Source organism: Myotis nattereri, assembly GCF_964212035.1.
Source record: "Myotis nattereri genome assembly, chromosome: 1".
Lineage (NCBI taxonomy): Eukaryota > Metazoa > Chordata > Mammalia > Chiroptera > Vespertilionidae > Myotis > Myotis nattereri.
The window spans coordinates 197654129-197673818 of record NC_138075.1 but is presented as its reverse complement, the minus strand read 5'-3'; the positions used below and the strand labels follow the sequence as shown (position 1 = coordinate 197673818).

At 38.2% G+C, this 19690-nt stretch overlaps 1 protein-coding gene across 2 annotated transcripts in view; it reads right to left on the bottom strand.

Moving 5' to 3' along the window:
* The window catches only part of CLOCK (clock circadian regulator), a 157763-nt gene that overhangs the window by 107869 nt on the left and 30204 nt on the right, over window positions 1–19690 (bottom strand). Inside the window, exon 3 of one of the 2 annotated variants that reach the window (XM_081096991.1) lies at window positions 4591–4677. The gene's annotated coding sequence lies outside the window, so the exon portion shown is untranslated. Of the gene's footprint in view, window positions 1–4546; window positions 4678–19690 lie in introns of both variants that reach the window. The other variant, XM_081096990.1, reaches the window with a different exon arrangement.

Here is a 19690-nt window from a genome sequence, read left to right as displayed (position 1 = left end):
AATGTTCTATATCTTGATCTTGGTATTGGTTAAAGAATGACTTCATAAAATTTCATCAAAATGATACTCAGAATTTATGCACTTCATAATATGCATGTTTTCATTCAAAGTTGTTTAAAGTTGGCATTATTATCAGTCCCTTCATTTTTAATTTTTAATTTTTTGGTTATTTTGCTTGTTGGTAAAATGAAGTTTCTAATAGAAATAGGTTCTACTTCAGTCTGCCTTTTAGTTGGGTTACAAAGTCACATTTACTTCCTTTTTCAATATAATTACTGAAGACTTGTCTTGATGTGGATCCTTTCGAAATTATGAGAGCAATAAAAAGTCTAGCCTGAAGTTAAAACTATCCCATATTCACAAACCACAAAATTCTAAAATAGTATTTTTTCTTAAAGTAAATACAATTGATGAATTTTTCTGTATTAAGGTCCAGTACACTAGTTTCTATAGTTTGTATTTGGCAAAAAAGGTAAGAAAACTCGAGCTTCTGAGGTTTAGCATCTAAGTTTTATCTTCAATTGAAAAGAGTAAGTCAAGGCAAGGTGTCATCATAAGGTTGTTGAGGAAATAAAACTGTTAAATGTGAAGTGCTTAGAACATGATGCATAGCACAAAATAAATGCTAAAAAGTAACTGCATTTATTAATACCATTTTGAGAAACACTATAATATATCCTTATTCTTGAATTTCCTTCAAAACATAATAAATTAAATTTAATAAATAAAACCAGATACACTTTTAAGAACAATGTATTTATGGAATTAAGGGAAGATTTAATTGAATTTTAATGAAATGAGCTGAAGTGAAGAAAAGTACAGACTAGATTAAATAGACTATACCTAAAATTTTTTGAAGTTCTAAATTACACCAATTGGCATTTAACTATGATCTTATGATTAAAATAACTAATGAGATAATCTGCAAGAATGCTGTTACTATAAAGATATTATCTTTGTATAGCAGCTTTTACATTTGCAAAGTTCTATTTCATTTTACCTTCACCATTACTCTAAAATAACTAAATCTGTTTAATAAGTTATTTATGTTATAAACTTATTAAATCTAGTGAAGTGACATAAAACAGAGCACCTGCGTTGATGACAAAATGGCTAATCACAAAACATCCAACAAAAAACACTGGTCAATAACAGCACCACCATGTAAACAGAGTATGTGTGAAAATACTTTAAAAAATAAACACAAGGAATATAAGTGCACTTTTTAAAAAGCTTTGTGAGCTTGTGGGGGGGTTTTCTGTGGTTGTTTTAATCCTCACCAAGGGATTGTTTTTATTGATTATAGAGAGAGAAACATGTCTGTGAGAGAAACATTGATTGATTGCCTCCATATTCACCCCAACTGGGGATGGAACCTGAAACCTAGGTATGTGCCCTGACTGGGACTTGAACCCCAAACCTTTAGTTGTACAATGCGATGCTCCAATCAACTGAACCACCCAGCCAGGGTGGAATACAAGTGTATTTTTTGATATTTTTTTTTAAATGTTTTTTGTTTTGATTTTTTAGAAAGAGAAGGGAGAGAGAGATAGAAACATTGATGAAAGAGGAAACATCATCGATTGCTGCCTCCTGCACAGCCCCTACTGAGGATCTAGCCTGAAACCTGAACATATGCCCCGACAAGGAACTGAACCATGACCTCTTGGTTCCTGGGTCGATGCTCAACCACTGAGTCACACTGGCCAGCCTACAAGTGTATTTTTAATAGAAGTAAATAATTTAAAAGCAATAGTATCTGGACATAATTTCCAGGGGTTTCTTTGGTAACTGCTAAAGACATCTCTTTAAACTTTTTACTTGGAAATAATTTCAAATTCCAGAAAGGTAATAAAAATAGTTCAAAGAACTCCTATATATACTTTATAGGATATATACTTTATCCAGATTCACCAATTTTTAACAGTTTCATCATTTTCTTTATCATATATAAGCATATCTTTTGATCCACTTGAGAGTAAGTCATATATAGCATGCCCTTTTACATCTAAGTACTTCGATGTGTACCTCTTACTAATAAAGACATTCTCTTAAACAACCATAGCATAGTTACTTCAGGAAACCTAAAAATTGTAAAATATTTTTAAATTGTAAAATATTTTAATTAATGCCTACTCTCTAATTTTTTAATTGATCAAATAAAGTACTTTAGGGTTTTCTTCCTCCTCCACTAGAGGATCCAGTCCAGAGTCACATTTAGCTGTCATATCTTTCTGAACTCCTTTAATTTAGAACAGTTGTCTTCAGCTAAATACCTTTTAAATTATCTTATCTTCACAAGATACTCTGCAAGGCAAGATTTTAAAAGTTGGGTAATCTTGAGCAAAATATATAGGAAAGCTTCGTTAAAAAAAAAAAAAGAGGTTCAGCCCTGGGTTGGTGACTCAGTTGGTTGGAGCATCACCCCATATACCAAAAGACTGTAGTTAGGGCACAGGGTTCAATCCCTGGTTGGGACACATATGGGAGGCAACCAATTAATGTTTCTCACTCGCATCAATGTTTCTCTCTCTCTTTCCCCCTTTCTCTCTTTCTAAAATCAATAAACATATCCTCGGGTGAGGTTCAGTGGAAGAGTAGAAAAAAGTTTCAGAAGATTTAGATGAGAATATATGTCTTCCTATCCAAGAGTGCTTTTAGTAGGTATATATTTTAAAACTTTACAATGAGGAGACTTCTAGTTTTCTTTGAGATTGGTATTTCTGGGATTAGTGGTTCATCTGGTCTCTTAAGATTTCAAAAAAAAAATAACAATATATAATCAACTTAGACAAATCTGGGCAATGATTTGATGACTGTCTATAAAGAATGAATCCAGAGGAAATCACTGTTTTCGACAAAATTCTCTCCTATAGTTAACAAAATCACCCAATCCCAATAAGCAAACCTTTAAAAAACAAACTAGAATCATTGTGATCGCATATAGATAGTTATTGGACTACAACAGATTTTGTTCTTTCACTCAACAAACATTGACTGTGTGCCAACTATGTACCAAGCCTGTGACAGCTACAGGGGTATTTAGTGGTTAAAAAAATAGGCATAATACCTATCCTTAAGAAACTTATAATTTAGTAAGTCTTAACAATTATTATTTTCCCCTATTTTGAAAATGAAGCAACTAGGATTCAGAGTGGTAAATGCTTCCAAAGTCACAAAACTATTAAGTGCTCTAGAGGGACAAGAAAGATAATACTAAAATCACAGTCTTTTGTCTCCTAATATAAAACTTAACCAGTCTCTGTCATTACAGAAGAGCTCCTTAAGATTATCCTCGAAGGCTATTCATAGACTCAAAAGGGACTATGTACCTACATCCCCAACAGTGAGTGAGTCAGCAAGTTTCCAAATATATTAGTACTTTCACTTAAAAATAACAGGAAATCTCCATATATTAGGAAAAAAGAAACTGTATAAAAGGTATGAATAATCTTATAAAAACCTAAGATATTATGGTAACATTAAATCCTGGTAAAAAAACTGAGAGTCCTACAATAATTCTCTCTCTCTCTCTCTCTCTCTCTCTCTCTCTCTCTCTCTCTCTCTCTCTCATTTTAGAAGAAAAGTAACAGAAGAATAGATTTCTCTTTATTTTCTATTTTAAAACACCAACACAAGCCAATGTAATTAGAATATATTACACTTTCCAGGATAAAGGTATAAATAATATAAATAAGTCACTGAAAGTTGGTACTGATTCTCACCTCCCTCTAATATCCTCCCACTCATCTCTTAAAACTTAGCATCCAATCTAAAAAAATACTTCTCTAACCACGTAGAGCAGAAGTCAGCTACTTATTCTGCAAAGGGTCACGTAGTAAATATTTTTGGCTTCCTGGGCCTAAGGTTTCTGATTCAACTACTTAACTCTGCCACTATAGCTTGAAAACAGCCATACACAATATATATATTAAAAAAATAGTAGCTGTTCCAATAAAAGCTTTATTCACAGATGCTGACATCTGACTTTCATATAATTTCCATGTTCAAAGTAGTATTATTAAGTTTTTTCTCAATATTTAAAAATGTAAACACTATTCTTAGTTCACGGGCCACACAAAAACAGGCAGCAGGCTGGATTGGTCGCGTGTGCACATCCTTGATGGAAAGACTTGCTTGTAAGCTGAAGCTGCAGTAGGTAACTGGTCCTTTTTTACCTTAATCAACTGATTCTTTATATCTAAACCTAAAATCCAACAGGAAATAATTCTTATTCTACTTTTTAGTCATTTGTGAATTACCTTTCTTTATCTCAGAAAAATAAACAAAAAGTTATACATCTTACCTTTAAGCAGTAAATTTGAAAAATTCCAGGAACTGCTAAAAATACTTTACATGTAGAATGAATAACTTTTTACTCCTAAGAATGAAAATTCTAAGGTAATTAAAAGTTATCAAAGAAAATAACAAATCATGCCCTAAATATTTTTATAATACTTTGTCCTATGCTCCTCGCCAGATTTCAAACCTCATTATACCCAATAATTATGAAAAGAGAGAAAGAAAGAAAAAAAAGATGGCATACCTCTTAGCTCAAAATGAAGGTTGAAGGTATCTAGTGTAACTCACCAAGTCTTAAAGAGTCATCTAAGAGGAATGCAGAATTTTCCAAAGGCATCTTACACTGTGACAGAATCAGCTTCTAAGTTTCGGCAGCTTTACAGGAAAAAAAAAAAAAATAAGTCTTCTGTTAAAACAAAGGCAGCTGTGGAAATAATGCTAACCAAATTCTAAGTATACTCCAGTATTTTTTCCCCATCCATATATACAACATGAATTGGGGTCTCATATGTGCCAGGAACTGGAGATGTAGCTATGAACATGTCAGATCCCATCACACTCAGGGAGCTCAGTCTACAGGGCAATGCTAAATGGGATAAAAGGCTTTAAGAATCATGATGGTGTGAAGAGAAAGCATGGCAGATATGCAAACCAGTCTGGTGGAAAATGTTAAAGAAGGCCTCCTTATGGAGGAGCATTTAATGCAAGCATGAGTAGGATCTGGCCAAATAAAGTTAGGGGGAGGGGAGAGAAAGAACATATTTCAGCCAAAGGAGCAGCATGTTCAAAGGGCCAGAGGAATATGGCGTTAGTGTGGAAGAAAAAGAAGTCCAGTATGGCTGCTCAGAGTAAGAAAAGGGATGAGAGAAGGCATCTCTGAGATGATATGGGCAAGGGAGGGAAGTAAGAGGTGAAGCGGTCATACAGGGCTGAAAAGCAGAGCCTATTTTAAACCCTTATGACTTGACAAAATATTTGCCATTTTGAAGCTCATCCCAGCCCCATAGCCTCAAGGCTTTGAGAAGGAAGCTGAGGTAAAGTCCTTGTGGAGGGTCCTTTCAGGGCCTGAAGAAAGACTGCCCTGAGACAACAAAGCCAGCCTCCCTATGCATGGATGTATTGATCAACTGACCATCAGGGGCCCTCCAGCAGAATGATGGGGAAAAATCAGTCTCAGTATCATTTCCAATGACTAATTAATAGTTACCAAGCACTTCATTATGTGTGAAGCCCTGTTCTAAGTGCTTTATACATATTAACTAATTCAATCTTCATAACATTACTATGAGGTAAGTACTATTACCTGGTATTTCCAGTATGATTCTATGAAACAGTCTAAACATTACCATTAATTTTTATTAATCAAAATAAAAATTATCAGAAATGTTAACACCTCTAACCACAATATAAAAGCATTTTAATTTGCTATTAGAAAAATACTATTATAACTATCAATTAATAAAAATAAAAGACTACAACTTATTAGTTTGGTTATTTCTTTTTTAACTAGAGCTTCTATTAAGAAGAGAGATGGAGAAAGTCTGTTCCTTGCTCCTTCAATACTATGATAGTTTCTACACACCCAACGGTGAGGGAAACACCAAATTCCTGCCCTAGTGGAGTTTTAGTCGCTGAAATATAATGAAGATTGATACCCTGTGGCAATTATATATTTACAACATATCCTGTTTTTTTTAATGAATGAAGAACAAAACAAAAAATACCAAACAGATAAAATCTGATGCATAACAACAACAAAAATCAAAACCTGAAGGGAGTGGACTGGGAATAAATTTAAAAATCACCTGTTAAAGGTGAACAAAGAGGAAGAATAAAAAACTGCTCCAGTGAGGAACATACTAAGGAAAAATGGAAAAGAATCCTTGCTCAAAGAACACAGAGAAATTGCAGTAATCAATGCACTATAATAAAGGTCCTTAAAGGAATTAAACAGTTATGAAAATAAAAAGCAGATGAATTTTCCACAGCAGAAGATTCAAGACTATAATGTAATGATGAAAGATTAAACCTTAATCCAGCAGTCTTTACATGGGGCCAGATGGTTTTAAGGGGATCAATTTTCAGATCTTTGATTTCCATAGTTACCAACCAGATACCAGAATTAATATCAAGGTCAGAGCATCACGCTGGTCTCTCCTTTTCTACACTTTATTTTATAATTATCTTCCTGTTCACAAGATAAAAATATAACGCTCACACATCTAAAAACCTCACTATAATGCACTTCCCTGAGATGCAGAAACAACCAAAATACCAAAGAAATCATTTGAAATATCGATTTGTGGAAGAAGGGGTAACCTTTAATGGAATCGCCAAGGTGGTCCTGTCTTTCCTTGCCCCATACATTTTTGTTAAAGGCAATTCCTGATATTAAAAATGACATATTTTGTCCCCAATACAAATTTTTGATTAAGAAACTGACCTGAGAGAATATCTAATAAAAACAGTGATGATAAATATTGAAGACAGCTACAACTTAGTTCATCCAATTAAAAGCTTAGGGCCAGACATCTTACATGAGTTATCTAGAGTTATTTAGAATTCAAGATCTGGGAAGCATCTTGAATTAGAACTCAAGATCTGCACTTTACCCATTATCAGAGAAATGAGAAAGAAGTTAGTACATTATACCAATCACTTTCCATGATTTCAAAGAGTTAAAAAGGGGCCTAGCTTCAAGCAAAAGTAATATACACCAAAGTTGTTTCACATTCTCTTGAACATTTATTGAGAAACATTTTTATTAACTTTTGCCAAAAGAATACTGGACACAGTAAATCCATGTGTTTTTTTGCCTGGACAATTATTACTCTGCTCAGTTTTTCATTCCTACATGGACGAATCTATCTATCTATCTATCTATCTATCTATCTATATCTATAAAAGCCTAATATGCAAATGGTCCCTGCAGGAGTTCGAACGGGAGACCAATCACTCACTATGATGTGCGCTGACCACCAGGGCAGTGTGGCACAAAGGAAGGCCCCGGCTGGCAGCCAGAAGGAAGGCCCTGTCAGTCAGCAGGAAGGCCCCAATCGACCCTAATTGCTGGCCAGGCCTAGGGACCCCACCTGTGCATGAATTTTGTGAACCAGGACTCTAGTTAGATATAATTTGGAAGGAATATACTGTAATTTCTATTGCAAATGATATACTTAAAAAATTATCAATAAATCTTTTGTAAACCTCACACTTACTAATGGCCAAACATCTCTGTTTATTTTTAATTTCCATTGGAACCAGTCTCATTCTAACATGTGTAATACTCAGTCATGGATACATATATTCTATGGAAAAAGCAGTCCCTTCTGAAAAGATATATTTATGTTTAGTAACTGTTTATAATAAAACTAACCAATATTTATGATGTACTCATAGTAATTATAATTTAGAAGAAAATGTTTTAACATTTAGACCATTATGTTCACAGTTAATGAAAACATTAAATTTCTATTTATATTCATATTTTTGATATCCAGAAGCATTTTTTCAAGTGCTGAAAGAAAAGAACTGCCAACCCAGAATCCTATATCCAGATAAAATATCCTTCAGGACAGAGGGAAATGAAAATATTCACAGATGAAGGAAAACTAAGAACTTGCCACCAGTAGACCTACCCTCAAAGAATGATTAATGGAAGTTCTTCAGACATAAAGGAAATGATAAAAGAAGGAATACTGGAAAATCAGAAAGGAAAAATGGAAAGAATAAGAACATGGATAAATACAATAGACCTTCCTTCTCCTCTAAGTCTTCTATATTATCTTTGAGGTTAAAGCAAAAAGTATAACACTGTGTAATATGGTTCTCATTGTATGAAGAAAAAATATAAAAAACAATTATACTAGAAATGGGAGGGGGAGCAAAGTGGACTTGACCAGTAGACTGTGATAAGCTATCCTATATAATAAAAGAGTAATATGTAAATTGACCCTAACAGCAGAACAACTGCTCAACCAGTTACTATGAGGCACACTGACCACCTCTCAGTCCCTTTCCCAGGCCCGCAGGCTCCCATTGCCCAATGGCAAACGGGGAACTGGGGGTGGGTGGCGGGGGACGTGGGTGGCACCAGGCCAAGGCCCCCGCCCCGCCGGTCACCCCACACACAGAGGGAAACTTGTGGCAGGGGCAGGCTGGCAAGCAGGCGGTAACGGCTGACCTCTCAGTCCCTCCCCCTGGCTGGCAGGCTCCGATCAGCTGATGGCGAACGGGGAACTGGGGGTGGGGGATGCGGGCGGCGCCAGGGCAAGGCCCCCGCCCCACCAGTCTCCCCACACAGAGAGGGAGACCGCAGTGGGGGCAGGGCCGGCGAGCAGGCAGGAACAACCAACCTCTTGGTCCTTCCCCCCAGCCAGCAAGGTCCAATTGCCTGATGGCAACGGGGAACCGGGGTGGTGGCAGGGGGCGGGGCCAGCTGCGGTCAGCTGAGGAAGATGGCCCTGACCAAAGGCCTGTCCTAGGGACCGTACCTGCGCACAATTTTCATGTGCCAGGCCTCTAGTGTATACATAATATAATGCCTAGAGTAAACACAAAATAGCTATTCAGAGAAAAAGGAGTCAAAACATCCTATCTAATAAAAGAGAAACATGGTAATTGGCGTACGTCCACTACCCTTCCCATTGGTTAATCAGGGCGATATGCAAATTAACTGCCAGCCAAGATGGCAGCCGGCAGCCAGGCAGCTTGAAACTAACATGAGGCTTGCTTGCTTCAGTGACGGAGGAAACCAACATTCCCCGCCTGCCTTGCAGGCCTCTGAGCCTGCAGTTTGAAACATTTTAACAAATATAGAAGCTTAAAAAAAACCCAGAAACCAGCTTTCAGCGAGCTGGGATCTCAGAGCTGGAGTCAGAGCTGGAGTTATACATTGTTCCGAACCAAAACAAACCAGATACCTACTTTCAGCAGCCGAGGCCTAACAGCTGGAGCCTCAGAGCTAAAGCTGGCCCAGAATTAAAAAAAGAAAAAAAGAAAAAAAGGAGCAGTTGGGAGCTTCCGTCACCCACCAGCCTGAAAACAGCCCTCAGCCCCTCACCCAGACTGGCCAGGCACCCCAGTGGGGACCCCCACCCTGAAGGGTGTGTGACCAGCTGCAAACAGCCATCATCCCCTCACCCAGGCTGGCCAAGCACCCCAGTGGGGACCCCCACCCTGAATGGTGTGTGACCAGCTTCAAACAGCCATCATCCCCTCACCCAGGCTGGCCAGGCGCCCCAGTGGGGACCCCCACCCTGATCCAGGACACCCTTCAGGGCAAACCAGCCAGCCCCACCCATGCACCAGGCCTCTACCCTATATAGTAAAAGGGTAATATGTCTCCCAGCACCGGGATCAGCGGAGCCGAGAGGCCTCCCGGCACCGGGATCAGCGTGACAGGGGGCAGCGCCTAAACCCCCTGATCGCACTGCAGCTCTGTGTGTGACAGGAGGCGGGGCCACAACCTCCCTATCTGCCCTGCTCTGTTTGTGACAGGGAAAGGCGCCCCAACCTCCTGATCAGCCCTGCTCTGAGCCTGATACGGGGGAGCTCCCCAACCTCTGATCGCCCTGCGGCTCTGTGTGTGACAGGGTGCAGCGCCCCAACCCGCTGATCGGCCCTGCTCTGTGTGTGACAGGGGGGAGCTCCCCAACCCCCTGATCGACCCTGCTCCGTGCGTGACAGGGTAAGGAGCCCCAAACCCCTGATGGGCCCTGCTCTGTGTGTAACAGGGGGCAGCGCCCCAACCCCCAGATTGGCCCTGCTCTGTGCGTGACGGGGTGGCGCCGCAACCTCCCCATCGACCCTGCCTTGAGTGTGACAAGGGGCGGTGCCCCAACCCCCCAATCGGCCCTACCCTGAGCGTGACTGAGGGTGGCATCGCACCTCCCAATCCGCCCTGCTCTGTGCATGACAGGGGGCGGCGCCCCAACACCCCAATCGGCCCTGCTCTGAGCCCGACCAGGGGCTGCACCTAGGGATTGGGCCTGCCCTAAGCCAGCAGGGCGTTATCTCCCGAGGGGTCCCAGACTGCGAGAGGGCACAGGCCAGGCTGAGGGACCTCCCCTTCCCCCCGAGTGCACAAATTTTTGTGCACCGGGCCTCTAGTCCTATATAATAAAACCCTAATATGCAAATCGACCGAACAGCAGAACAGCTGGTCACTATGATGCGCACTGACCACCAGGAGGCAGATGCTCAATGCAGGAGCTGCCCCCGGTGGTCAGTGCGCTCCCACAGAGAGAGCGCTGCTCACCCAGAAGCCAGGCTCATGGCTGGCAAAGCAGAGCAGTGGTGGCAGGCGCCTCTCCTGCCTCCACAGCAGCGCTAAGGAGCAGCAAGCAGGCAGGCAGTAAGAAGCGAAAGGTCCCAGAATGCAAGAGGGATCCCCCCTGCCCTGCCACTCCAGCGCACAAATTTTGTGCACCAGGCCTCTAGTTGTAAATAAATTGAGATCGAATTCTAAAAAAAGTTCAACTAACCCACAGGCTTCTTTTTCCTCTCTTACTACTACTGAAAAGGGATTTAAAGTACAGGCTATTAAATTCCTAGGCAGGACAGGTGTTGCTCAAGTTTGAATACTCTGATGAGTCACATACTCTAGGAGTAGAATTTTCAAAACACTTACACTATTAGCTTCGACATTACTCTCATACATTGCTGTTGGGAGTAGAAATTGGTGCAATTTTATGAAGAACAATATATCAACATCCTAACAAAATTATAAATGTTCTTACCCTTTGGTCCAGCAATATAATGAGTTATAACCAACATTCTAAAAATGAACAGGATAGGAAAAAAACTCATACAGGACACCTAGTAATGATAAGGATATTTCCTAAAACTATCGTTTCAGGTTTGTTTTGATGAATGTGCATATATATGTACTGGGTGACAACATAAATATATTTTTGACTATAGGTTGTGGTCAATGAAGTTTGGAAGCCATTGTTTCAGCTCATAAAGAAAGTCTGGGACAAAGGACAGCTGACACGTTGGCAAAGGAGGGTTCAATTCTAAGACATGAAGAAGTGAAAGGAAAGCAGGCATATAAAGAAACAAAGCAAACACAAGGTAGTATGCTATCAAAGTACACAGAGCCATGAGGAAACATGGCCTATCTGGGGGTGAATGCAAGGGAGAAGAGGACGGGAGAGAATTTATGAGAGAAGCACAGAAGTATAAAAAAAGGAATAAATCTACAAAAAATGAAAAGAATGGAGAAGGAAGTTATGAAGAAGTGAAATGTCAGTACATTATGAAGAACAGAAGGCAGATCTAAGTGTGTTAACAGGCTCAGCAGAACTAAGGAAAGCACACCCCAAAATTCACACATAAAGGGATACAGTGGAGATCTGATTCAATGGTCCTAAGACTCTAGGCTCAGAGTTAGGAGATAAAGAGGCTGAAAACAGGTGATTTAGAAAAAAACTGCACCTGTCCCTTCTCTGCACCCCTTCTCTGGCTAAGGGCCCACCCTTATCCATAGGCCCCAAGCTGCAACACTTTTCTATAGAAAGCTAACATACTGCTAAGAAAGAAAATGGATCTTCTGGGATGGCTGTTAGTATCCATATAGCTTATGTCAACACGATAATCAGAAAGCTCCTGAGATTAACAACAGGTTCTGTGCTCTTAGGCTCTAAACCTAAACTTTCCAGAAGACAAGATGCTTCATCTATGCCCAAAGAATTACCAGTATTTCCAATGAGAGATGACAATTAGAAAACAAACCCACCTATACAACAAGAAAGGAAACACAAAGCAGCTACCTAGAATAATCAAGATAATCCTTTAGCAACAAACATCAATCAGCCCTAGTCCCTTTGGCTCAGTGTTTGGGGCATTGGCCCATGAATTCAAGGGTTGAGGGTTCAATTCCAGTCAGGAGCATGTGCCTTGATTGTGGGCTTGATTCCAAGCCCGTCAGAACTCCTGCGGGAGGCAACCAATTGATGCATCTCTCTCACATCGATGTTTCTCTCTCTCTGTCTCTCCCCCTCCCTTCCACTCTCTTTAAAAATTAATGGAAAAAATATCTTAGGTGAGGATTAACAAAAGAATAGTAATAAAGTAAATATGAACCGAAAACAATGATCCTCAAACATTTAAGGAAAAAAAGTAGCCAGAAAAAGACCATTAAGGAGATCAACCAACCCCAGAAGAATCATATATTATTCAGGGTACAGAAAAAAAAAATATCCTCAGGAACTCCTGAAGAAACTGCATTCGATTATAAAAAGAAAAAAAAGGATGTATATTTATTTAATGAACAATAATATAGATTTCACAGCACTAAGAACTGTTGTAAATGCTTTACAAATGTAAAGTCAGACTATGTAACGTTTATATATGTAGCAAATGATTTTGAAAAACTTAAGAACTCTAAGCAAAGATACGCAATCTTACCTTGATACCAAATACTTTATTTTTTGAGTTCCATTAGCATAATGATTTTGGACCCACAGAGAAGAAAAAAATAACCGTAACTCAATAATTAACAGCAGTTTATTGTGTTCACCTTTTAAAAGAAACCTACTTACAATTCTGAATGTCTTAACTTTCATTACAGAAAAGAATGTAAATGTTATCAACCTAGTCAAATACAAAAGAAAAGGTAAGAATGGAAGTGAAGAAGTGATAAGATGGAGAAATAAATAAGGGTCCTATCCTTATTTGATATAGCAAGAATTTAAAATACAATCCTGAAGAAGTTTAAATATTTTATTTAGATTTGCACAGGTACTAATAAAAGAACTAAATTTAAGTTTTCAACTTTGGGATGAAGAAAGAAGACAGGGAAGCACAATCTCGTCAACAAATGGTATTGGGAAAACTGGGTTTTGACATGTAAAAGAATAAAGTTGGACCTTTATCGTACACAATATACAAAAATTAATTCAAAATGGGTTAAAGATATAAAATTATAAAACTCCTTTGGGAAAAAAAAATAGTAAAGTACCAGAACATTGGATTTTGCAATAATGCTTGGATATGACACCAAAAGCGGAGGCAACAAAAGCAAAAATGGAACTACAAACTAAAAAGCTTCTGAACATGAAAGGAAATAATCAACCGAGTGAAAAGGCAACCAACAAAATGGATAAACTATTTGCTAAGTAGTATCTGATAAAAGGCTAATATTCAGAATATATAAGGAACTTCTACAACTCAACAACTAAAGTCAAAATAACCCAATTTTAAAATGGGCAAAGGAAGTAGACATTTCTCCAAAGAAGATATATATATGGCCAACAGGTATATAAACAAGCACACATCTCTAATCATAAATGCAAATCAAAATTACAATGATATTATCACTTCAAAACCATTAGAATGAACACTGTGAAAAAGAAGAGAAAATAATAAGAGTTAGTGAGGATATGGAAAATTTGGAACCACTGCTCACTGTTGGTGGGAATGTAAAATGATGCAGCCATTATGGACAACAGGACAGAGATTCTAGGGCCCGACCAGCATGACTCAGCTGTTGAGCGTCAACCTATGAACCAGGAGATCATGGTTCAATTCCCGGTTGGGGCATATGCCTGGGTTGCGGGTTCCGTCCCCAGTGTGGGGTGTGCAGGAGGCAGCCAATCAATGATTCTCTCTCATCATTGATGTTTCTATCTCTCTCTTCCTCTCCCTTCCTCTCTGAAATCAATAAAAATATATTTAAAATATATATATTAAAAATAGGATTACCATGTGGTCCAGCAAACACATTTCCGAATATATATTCAAATTAAAGAAAATCTCAAAGAGATATTTGCACACTCATGTGTGTTGCAGCATTATTCGGAAGAACCAAGATGAAAACTACCAAATGTGCACTGACAGATGAATGGATAAAGAAAATGTAGGCTATATAAATAATCAAATATTATACCACCTTAAAAAAAGGAAATCCTGTCACATGCTATAAAATGGATGAACCTCAAGGATATTATGCTAAGCAAAATAAGCTTAAGGAAAAATACTGCATGATTCCATTTACATAAGGTATCTAAAGTAATCATTATCATAAAAACAAAATCATAGAAAGCAGAAAGATAAATGCAAAAGGCTAGGATAGGAGAGAGAGAGAGAGAATTTGTGTTTAATGAGTAAAAAGTTTTACTTTTGCAAGATGAAAAAGTTCTAAAGATCTGTTGTACAACAATGTGAATATACTTAACACTACTGAACAGTACACTTAAAAAATGATTGAGATGGTATTTAATGTTATTTTTTTCTAACAATTTTAAAAAATAAAAGCAGAAATATGATATTTATAATTAAGTGGTTAAATATAAAAAATGCAAACATGATTAAAAGTGTTTGCTTCCTCCAGGGGATTGTCAAGGGCGGGGGGTGGGGGGGGAGACATATGTAATACTCTTTGTAATACTTTAAGCAATAAAAATAAAAAATAAAAAGTGTTTGCTTCCTGCTAGTGGCTACTATTGCTCAGATAGTTATGGAGCACTTCCACCATCACAGGAAGTTCTATTAGACAATAATGATATAGAGAAATCCTAGTGTAATAAAACTAGAAAAATTACCAAAAGAGTAAAACAAAAAGCCTACCTACCTTGTAAATTATTGTGTTTGTTCTCTACTTCTGTTTTCTATTTTTCATTCCACTTGGTATTTCTCTGCTAATACACTGTGTTTATTGAATGCAAAGCATATTTTTTCTGGTTTCCTTCCATTTCCTAAAATACGCTTTATTCTGAGACATTTGTCTTTTGCATGTTACATTTCTTTCCATTTCCTTTGGCAGAAGTTTTAGTTAGGGCTAATTTTTGGTTTTGAATTATGTCAATTTTACATCACTTTTTGAATGGAAACTTACATTTGTTTCCTAGTGGTGCCAAAACAAAGGAACACAAGCTGCATGGCTTAAAACACAAATACATACTCTCCTACAGTTGAGGTATGAGCTTCTATACCCAATTTATTCAGATGTTATCATGAAAGGATGTTTAACTCTGTCAAATGCTTTGTCTGCATCTATCCAATAATTGATCATGTAATTTTTCTCTTTCATTCTATTAATGTAGTGTATTAATTTGACTCGTGCATTCCACGGATAAATCCTACTTGATCACACACAGTGTATGATCCTTTTGGTGAGCTGTTGAATTCAGTTTGCTAGTAATTTTGTTGTTAATTCTTGCATCTGTATACATCAGAAATATTAGCCTATAGTTTTCTTATATTAACTTGGCTTTGGTAGCAGGGTAATGCTAGTCTCATGAGTTTGGAAGTGCTCTTTCTTCAATTTTCTGGATGGGTTTAAGAAGGACTGGTGTTAACTACTCTAAATGTTTGGTAGACTTCATCAGTAAAACCATCTGGCCCTGGGCTTTTTTCTTTTTTTTTTTTTTTGAGAGGCTTTTGAATAGTTTCCATCTCCTGATTATTGGTCTGTTTAAATTTTCTATTTCTTCATAATTGTCTTAGTAGATTGTACAGTTCTAGAAATTCATAGTCCTAGTTTAAGCAATTTCTTGGCATATAAATTGTTCATGGTAGTCTCTTACTATGCCTTGTATTTCTGTTGTATCCATTGTAATGTCTCTTCTTTCATTTCTGATTTTGAGACTTTTTTTTCTGTCAATTTTATCTGTTCAAAAAACCAGCTGATAGTTTCACTGACATATTGTTTTCCTGCTATTTCATTTATTTCTGCTCTGATCTTTCTTTCCTTCCTTCCACCAACTTTGGGCTTAGTATGTTTCTTCTAGATCCTTGAAGTGCCGTTAGGTTGTCATCTTTTTTTTATCTAGGCATTTACTGCTATAGACTTCCCTCTGAAAACTGCTTTTGCACCCTGGCTGGTGGCTCAATGCTTAGAGCACTGGCCTGAGCATTGAAGGGTTGTAGGTTCAATTCTTGGTCAGGGGCACAGGAGGCAACCAATCGATACAGTGATGTTTCTGCTGTTTCCATTTTTGTTTCAAGGTATTTTTTGATTTCTTCTTTAACCAACTGATAGTTTAGTTGAGGAGTGCATTATTTAACTTCGACATATTTGTGAATTTTCCAGTTTTCCTTCTGTTTTGATTGGTCATATCATACTGTGGCTCAAAAAGATATTTACAACATTCTTAAACTTGCTAAGGCTTGTTTTATGACCTAACACACGACCTATCCGGGAGAGAGTTTGGGTGCGCTTGAGAAGAATGTGTACACTCTACTAATGTTGGGTAGAAGGTTTTGTATTTATCTGCTAGGTCAATTTCATCCAAAGTATATTTCATGTCCAGTATTTCCTAAGTTCCTATCTAGATCAGTGGTTCCCAACCTTTTTTTGGCTATGCCCCACCTAAGCATCTCTAAGATCCTGAGGCCCTCCCTGTGATATAAAATTCTTATTATTCAAAAAGCGAAGTCCATTCACATGAAGAAAGCCTAAAAGGCCATTAACTTGGTCTAAATAAGCTTCCAAAGAACATGGCATCCATGAAAGAGAAAAATAAAAGAACGAAAGGAAGAAATTGTTAAAAATATGAAGTGATATGAAAAAATAGCAAATAAAGTTTCAAAACATGTAATAGAGAATTGAAATGCATAAATATATCACAATATATATTTATATGATGTATATGAGGCCCCTAGAACCATAAGAAATGCAAAAAATTCACTGTTAATAACTCATTCTCGAATTGCCCCCCTTAAAAATCAAATTACCGCCCCTGTGGGGCATGTGCCCCACAGTGGGAACCATTGATTTAGATGATCTATCCATTGCTGAAAGTGGGGGTATTTTAGTTCCCAACTATTCTATAGTTGTTCTATTACTTTTTGCTTAATATATTTAGGTGCTCCAAAGTTAGGTGCATATATATTACAATTGTATATCCTCTTGATGAATTGATCCCTTTTTATTATATAACTAGAGGCCCAATGCACAAAAATTCATGCAAGAGTAAGCCTTCCTTCCCCCAACTGCTGGCACCGGCTTCCCTCCAGCACCCGGGACCTGGGCTTCCCTCCTCTGGCTGCTGGCAGGCACCCAGGACCTGGCAGGCACCAGAGACCCGGGCTGCTTCTCTCCTCTGGCCACCTGCAGGCACCCAGGACCCAAGCTGGCTTCTTTTGGGCTGCTCCCAGGCACCTGGGACCCCGGCCGGCTTCCCTCCAGTCTGGCTCTGTCGGGAAGGATGTTTGGAATGACATCCGGTCTAATTAACATATTACCCTTTTATTACTATAGATGACCTTTATTTGTTATTAGTTTTTTACTTAACGACTATTTTACAGCTACCCGATCTCTTTGGTTTACATTTGTGTAGAATATCTTTTTCCATCCCTTCACTTTCAGCCTACATGTGTCCTAAAAGTGAAGTGAGTCTTGTGGGCTACATATAGTTGGGTCTTTTTATTTTTAGTCAATTCAGCTGCTCTATTACTTTTTATTGGAAAGCTTAATTCATTTACATTTAAATAATTATTGATAGATAAAAACCTACTAATAACATTTGTTTTGTAGTCCCCATGTTCCTTTCTTCCTTTTTGCTGTCTTTGTGAATGATGATTTTCTGCAGTGGTATACTTTGACATCAAATCTTCTTTTATCTTTTATGTATGTACTTCAGGTTTTGCTTTGTGGTTACCATAAGGCTTACATTAAAAATCGTATAGCCATAGCTGGTTTGGCACAGTGGATATAGTGTAGGCCTGCAGACTGAAGGGTCCCGGGTTTGATTCCAGTCAAGGGCACATGACTGGGTTGCAGGCTCGATCCCCAGGAGGGGGCAGGCAGGAGGCAGCCGATCAATGATTCTCTATCATTGATGTTTCTATCTCTCTCTCCCTCTCCCTCTCCCTTCCTCTCTGAAATAAAAAATATATTTTTAAAAATCTTATAGATACGTCTATTTTGAGCTAACAACTTAGATCACATACAAAAATTCCACTTTTACTTCCTATATTTTGTGATGTCATACCTCTTTTAATATTGTGTACCCATTAACAAATTATTGTAGCTATAGCTACTTAATACTTTTGTCCTTTAAGCCTTCATACTAGAATTAAGTGATTAACATACTACCATATTATATTAGATTTTGCATTTGATTATACACTTACCTTTAAAAGTATGTTTATATTTTCATGTCTTTGTGTTACTAATTACCATCCTTTCATTTCAACTTGAGGAACTCCTTTCAGCAGGTCTAGTGGTGATAAAGTCACTTAGCTTTTGTTTGGGAAAATCTCTCTCTCCCCATTCAAAACAATTTTGCTGTGTAAAGTACTTGGTCAGCAGTTTTTTCTTTCAGCATCCTTTCTCCTGGCCCAGCAGTCACCAACCAGTGGTCGGTAGACCACTGGTGGTCTGTGAGGTCCGAAAGGTTGGCGACCACTGTCCTGGATTTACAGTTTCTGAGAAATCTGCTGATAACCTTATGGGGGGTTCCTTTACATGTAAGGAATTTTTTTCTCTTGCTGCTTTTTAAATGTGTGTTTGTTTGTTTTTTTAGACAGTTTTATTACAATGTGTCTTAAAGAAGATAATTTTCAGCTGAAATTTTGAGGTGACCAGCTTCATGAATTTGGATGTTCAACTCTCTTCCTATATCTGGGAAGTTTTCAACCATCATATCTTTAAATTTGCATTCTGCTCCTTTCTCCTTATCTTCCCCTTCTAGAATTCCAATAATGAGTAGACTGCTTCATTTAATGATATCCCATAGTTCACACAGGGTTTTTCACTTTCTTGTTCTCTTTTCATTTTGTACTTCTGATTGGATAATTTCAAATGAACTGTCTTCCCATTCAAAAATTCTTTCTTCTGCTTGGTCAAATTGAAGTTCTATTGAAATCTTCCTTCATTTCAGTCATTGTATTCTCCAAGTCTAAGACTTGTTTTTGTTTCTCTTAATAGTTTCTATTTCTTTGTTGGAACTTCTTTTGTTTTTTTGAGATTCACTGTATTTAAGAAAATTATTATGAATTCTTTGGCAGACAGTTCACAGACCTCTATTACTTTAGTATAAGTTATTAAAGTTTTGTTAGTTTCCTATGGTGGTGTCATGTTTCCTTGATTACTCATGATCCTACAGTCTTGTGTTAGTATTTGCACATTTGAGAGAGCAGGCACCTCTTCCAGTTTTTACAACATGCTTCAACAAGGCAAAGTCCTTCACCAGTCAAGCCTGTCCAGAGATTCCGAGTGGGTCATCAGGTGGTTTCTGAGGGCAAGTTTGCTGCTGGAGCTACTGGGCATGCAGGTGTGGTGTCTGGGTGAGCAGGTGGGCAGGCCTGGTACCTGGGTCCAAGAGGAGGTCCAGGAGCCTGTGTTCATTGGCTCAAGCCTAGGGCTTCAATCTGTAGTGATGGGCATGGAACCTGGTTCTGCATGGGTGGACCTGGATCCTGGGTCCACAGAGACCAA